Source organism: Cheilinus undulatus, linkage group 9 (genome assembly GCF_018320785.1).
Source record: "Cheilinus undulatus linkage group 9, ASM1832078v1, whole genome shotgun sequence".
Lineage (NCBI taxonomy): Eukaryota > Metazoa > Chordata > Actinopteri > Labriformes > Labridae > Cheilinus > Cheilinus undulatus.
The window spans coordinates 26,219,893-26,225,989 of NC_054873.1; the positions used below are offsets into that span (position 1 = coordinate 26,219,893).

General features: G+C 41.2%; 1 protein-coding gene across 1 annotated transcript in view; it reads right to left on the reverse strand.

The window, feature by feature from the left end:
• grm3 (glutamate receptor, metabotropic 3) overlaps positions 1–3,182 on the reverse strand; it is a 64,533-nt gene extending 61,351 nt beyond the window's left edge. The window contains exon 1 of the mRNA XM_041796773.1: positions 3,073–3,182. The gene's annotated coding sequence lies outside the window, so the exon portion shown is untranslated. The remainder of the gene's footprint in view (positions 1–3,072) is intronic.
• Between the last annotated feature and the right edge of the window lie 2,915 nt (positions 3,183–6,097).

Below are 6,097 nucleotides of genomic sequence, written 5' to 3' on the forward strand. Positions count from 1 at the left end.
GGGGTTCAAGACATCATCTGGATGTCGCATACCATAGAACACCAACGAGAAGTACTGTCACAAGAATCTGTATACTGTATGACAGCTTAAAAGGCAACTAAAGTGGAGCAGCTGGCCCGAGCGATAGACTACACCCACAGCAAATCAAAACTACTAACTGAAAATCACATTTCATAAAAGCATGTCAGAAAGAACTGAAAATAAAGACATAGTTTATGGTAAACTGGTGCGCCACATTTCTAAAACACATCAGTTTTTAGTTTGTAGAAATATATTAACATCCCAGCTGCAGTCTGGTGTGTCCAAAATGTGATTCTACAGATTTATGGTAAACTGATGTAAATAGTGTTCAGTTCTCAGTCTCCTGTTAAGCTGATCCAGATCTATGCTACTGTTGTAAGAGTTTTTAGATTAACACGGTTAAATTCAAGCACGGCATTTGAAAATCAAAATTAAAATAATGACTTTAAAGGAATTTATGAACTTTCAAATACCCCCTGAACAAAACAACCTTCCTTTTATGGAACATGACGGCTGTGGTCAGATGAATTGTGCTGATACAAGTGAACAGAAGTGAAAATTTTAAAAAGCAGGCTTCACCTGTGCTCTAGCTGTCTGTAAATCGAGACAACAATGATGTCCCCAATAAAAAGTTTTACATTCCGCTGTTTCATGTCATACTAGCATGTGAACAGGTTAGTTTATATTTGGAGAGCCTTAGACTAAAACTAAATGTAAAGAAAAGATGCTACACAGGATGCAGGTGTGGTTTTGGTTGCTAAAATAAAACAATTCCACTGTTTAAATCTATTGCTACCGCAGTAAATTCAGACAGAATGTCATGCTTTATAGGACTTTTTTTTCAAATGGACTAATGAAAACATTTTGGTCAGAGTTTTATTTCCAGAGTGTTTTGCCGTGCTCAGAAATGAGGGACATTTACATAGAAGGTTATTTTACAACTTAAACCTTCAGTGGCCTCAGTTTAAGTTTGTGATGTTTTCAAATGCCATGTCAAACTGATCGCCTGATTTCTTTTGAAGAAAAACTTGATCCAAACTTAAGTGATCTTTCCCACACAATGATAAACAGATAAAATCCATCAGAAGAAACTATAAAGAAAACATCAACCCCTGCCAGTCTAAGTAAGCACTGCCTGTGCTTTCAAATTCTCTGTGACAGCACAGCCTAACACCTACACATTATCAATCAAAGAAGAAGACCTCGCTGTTGCAGGTGCTTCCTTTTCCATGCACTGTGCTGTGATGAGCCTCTGTGCTGTATGCAGTCCAGAGAGTGTTTCTTTGTGGAGGCTACAAGGCCATTTATATACACACCATGCAGACACACAAAAAATGCACTAACGCAGGCTCATGTAAGCACATTTACTGGCACAAAAATGCACAAACTCAAGGCTAAATCAGTTTGCTGACAGACAATAGACCCCTGAGTAGCAATGGATGCACATTTATTTCATGAACACATCCATACAGATGGGTTTGAGCATGTATTAAACGCTCAGCTACAGTTTATAACCCACTCCCACACTGCGTTTAACCTAAAACACACAAAGCGCACACCTCAGCACTCAGAGGTGTACATACTGTGAATGCAAGAAATGTGAGAAATGAAAGCAGGCATGCTGCACGGTAAAATTACATTATAGAGTACAGTATGTAAAGCATAAATATCTAATGTCATGCAGCAACAAGCCTGCTATTTTTATTTTTTATTAACAAAAATGTGATGTAAATGTAAGTCAAAGCATTTTAAAACCAAAGCCTCTAACACTGATAGATAACCTGCATAAATTGTAGTCGATTTCTTACTTTCCCACAAAACATGTACAACTTTATTTAAGGCTCTGAAGGAATGCTGGCTCTCTCACTCTAATCTAAGAGTTATTTGGAAATTCTCACAACTCTAACACTAAAAAGCCTCTTATCTGATGTTGATATTGGGATAAAAACATGGTTATGGACATCATAAAGGAAAATAGCAAAAAGGTGTCTTAAAAATTTTTCAAATTGCATTTTTGGAATGCTTTTAATTCATATATTAAAATATGGCAAACAGGAACCTTATCATATATAATCTGGGAAAAAGATATTTCAAATAAAGTTATATTGTTATATTAAAAACATGAAAATAAAGCTATTTATTGGCACCTATAATTTAGTAGGATTTTCTTGTATTAGATATGATCTCATGTGCACAAACAAGCAAAAACAAATCTCTTCATAATTATTTTATAACAATCTAAAATAAATGAACATTTTGTCCAAAAATCAAATCCACACTTAGCCTACTGCTCTGCAGGAACACAGCCAAAAAACTCTTAATTTAAGACGTTATTTAGAGTTTGAGTGTAAACATGAGTACATTTTTATTCAACATCCACCACACCTCAAAGCTCGACGCTCAAAGAGTAGATCTAAAAGTGTCACAGCATCATCAACAGTCTAAGTCTGAAGTCTGTTCATGCCTCATGTCAGGTCCATGAGAACATTCTGCTTTACCTTTCCTTCAGGTCCACGCGTCTCTCCCTGGCGCAAGGTGTTGAGCGTAGGGAAAGTCACCTCACTGCTAAACACTGAGCAGAGACGGTCTCCACATCCACCTGTATGCCTGTTTCTAGAAACGCACTATCCGCCCATCTTTTTCAGAGAGCTCAAGCTCAAAGCTGCTGGGCTCGCCTGGTGCGGTCTGTTTAAACCCGAATAACTTCTTCACGCAGCGTAAAATACGCAACTGCAGATACTCTCTGTTTCACCTTCTGTATCCTTAACATAGATCTGCTGCAGAGATTAGCAACCATCTTTATCACAAGCCGCGATCAGTGGGAGGATACGGTTGAGAGAAAGGCACAGGAGCCACATGTATGCAGAACAGTTAGGTGTTGAAAATCTTGTGCAAAGTTCAAAGCAAATTGTTCCCCACTGTAGGATGCCTGACGCGCGCTCGAACGGTCCCAGACTGACAATTTCCCTACTGCACTGTGTCGCCTAAACCCGGACTCTAATACTGCAACACATTCTCCTGACAGAAACGAGAGTGTTGTGAGTGACCTACCTTGACGGCTTGGATCATTCAAATGTTGCACAGAAATCTTCAGCTGCTGGAAGTTTGACTTTGTCTACTCCTGATCCCTCGGAGGAGTCGCACTGAGAGAGAGGATGGGCGCCGCTGCTCTGCGCGCCAGCTCCGTGGAAGTGCATGTGGGTGTGTATGCCAGCGTGCGCGCTCGTGCGTGTGTTAGAGAGTGAGTGAGAGAGTGCGAGAGAGGTGGGGAGGGAAACAACAGACGTGGAGAGCTTTAGCCCCTTGCCAAAGGATGCTTCAGTCTCCTAGCAACAACAATCGATCTGGCAAGAAGACATTTTTATTGGATAAAAAGGAAAACTTAGCGATTCACCCCCTTAGCACATGTACACCACTCAGAACAACAACTCCAGCTTTAAAGAGTGAGCAGAGAAAGAGCAAGAGAGGGAGAGGGGATAAAGAGAGGTGGTCCCACATGAAGGGGTTTTACATGTTTGAGGAGCAGAATACACATGCATCCACCTGCCCTTGGTTCAGAACACTGATAGTGATATAGACAGAATTCCTGCAGCTCCATCAATGTTTTATCACAATATTACACTTCATGATGTCAGAGAGAAAAGCTGTGAGCCGCACTAAAAATGCTGCCCATGCTTCATCTTGTTCTGGCAAATTCAGAAAAAACTTGCAGCATGGTTCAGTAAAGCACATCCAAACTAAATGCACGTAAAGCTGCGGTGCTACACCCAAAGCTTTAATCATACATCACACTAACGGGACACATGACATATGCAACCACACACTCATCCTATGTATTTCCTGCAACTTAGGCGCCTCTCTCTCCCCATTTCCCCCTGTTTTTCCACAATAAAGACAGAAACAGTGGCGCGCAGTGGTGTTTATGTGTAAGAGGGAGAGTGCATGTTAACACACATTCATGCATGTGCACTTTTTTTGGTATGATTATGCACATGGAGTCATTAGAATGCAAGTATGCAAGTGTGCAGCTCCTATTGAACAGAAAATCCTCTTCACGCATGATTGAGTCAGAGTGTCCTCTCTCTCTCTCTCCGCTCAACACAAACACGCACAAAAATGCTCACACAAACACACACACACAGCCTCTCAGACTGGAAGCCTGATTTCTGCATTGTAAAGTTAGTCAAGTGGGGAGACATACACAGTCTGAGGGCTTGCTCAAAGCAGTTTTCTGATTGCAGCTACAGGCCAGTGCATGTTGTTTTGTGTGTTTTATATGCAGATGTATGATGACAGGAGGCTGGAGTTTCATGTTTTCCATGTTTCTACTCTATGACACCATATGGCATAAGATTACTGTCTCCAAGGATGAGCCTCAGACGGGCAGAGATTGATTAGTTGACTGAGGAAGTAAGAGTAAGAGCATCCACTTCACACCTCTGCGACATGCATGCATGCACGGGCATGAGGTGGGAAGTGATTCCACACTCACACTAGTCAGAACCCCAGTGTCAGTCACAGCTTTTCCCGGACCTCGTCCCTCATCCCCGCCACTCTAGCCTCAGAGATTCTGGCTACTCTAATAAAGGCCTCATTGTCTGCATGGCATGCATATATGCAGAGAGCCCAGAAAGCCAGCTTTGTCCCATAAGGGTCCCTCAGTGAGAGAGCTTTGTGCCTGGCCTTTCCCCATAGACCCGGTCACAGCAAAGCGAAGCAGAAAAAAAAACAGAAAGACCGAAAGAAAAAAGAAAGACTGAATGAAAGAAAGAAAACAAAAATTGAGGGCAAGCAACAGAAACCAGTGTGATAGATGGTAAATAAGGACAACTTCAAACGTGCCATATGAAACCAGCACTGAAAAAAAGCCCTGAGAGTTAGTGAAATTGGAAAACTAGAGTGCAGGAATTTTATATTTTTGCCTTATCACACTGAACTGCTCCAGTTTATTCTGCAGGAAGTAGGTCCACTGGGATTATGTTTCCTTCGTCTTTGATTCCCCACAGATTGTTTGTGTCTCTGCGCTAATAGAATTAGCCATGCTTCATTTCCCATGGTCCTCTATTCTGTCTTGGCCACATGATGGATGAAACATCACACAGAGGAGTGAGTGTGCTCAGAAGTGTGCCCAATGTTGGTCCGACAAACAGGGCCAGTTACAACTACTAGTTTCCATTTGCTTTGGTCAGTGTGGTCACTTGTGATGTAGCCAAGTGGACGAGAGGGCTGTTTTAATGTGGAGCTTTGACACTTTAATCCACTTTAGGATAAAAGTGTCTGAACTATGACAAGAAATATGCATTGCATCTGTCTTAGAACAAATTAAAGGAGTTAACATTTATCAATTAGTAGAGAAGATTAAGTATTTACAGTGCCTTTTCAAAAAGTATTCACCCCCTTGGAGGTTTTATCCTTTTATTAATTTTATAAATCAATAATGAAAAGTACAAGTCAGGGGATGGTTAAAAAAATTCAAGGCACTGAACATCCCCCAGAGTTCAGTTAACTCTATCATCAAGAAATGAAAGGAACATGGCACATGTGTAAATCTGCCTAGATCAGGCCGTCCTCATGAAGTGACTGAGTGAAAAAGATGAGTGAAAAAGTCCACCAAGACACTTATGACTACTCTGAAGGCGTTACAGTCTTCGTCAGCTGAGATTGTAGAGACTCCACATACAACAACTGTTGCCTGGGTTCTTCACCAGTCAAAGCTTTATGGGAGAGTGGAAAAGAGAAAGCCATTGCTGAAGAAAACTCATCCTAGATCTAGACTAGAGTTCGGCAAAAGGCATGTGGGAGACTCCATGGTCAAGTGGAAGAAAGTTCTTTGGATTGATGAGAATAAAATGGTGCTTTTTAGCCATCAGACAAGATGCTATGTTTGGCAGACAGCAAACACTACACATCACCACAAACACACCATCTCTGTGAAGCTTGATGGTGGCAGCATCATGCTGTGGGGATGTTCTTCATTAGCCGGCCCTGGAAGGCATGTAAGGGTAGAAGGTTAAAAATGAACTCAGCAAAATATAGAAAAATCCTGGAGGACAATATTATTCAGTCTGAGAGAACT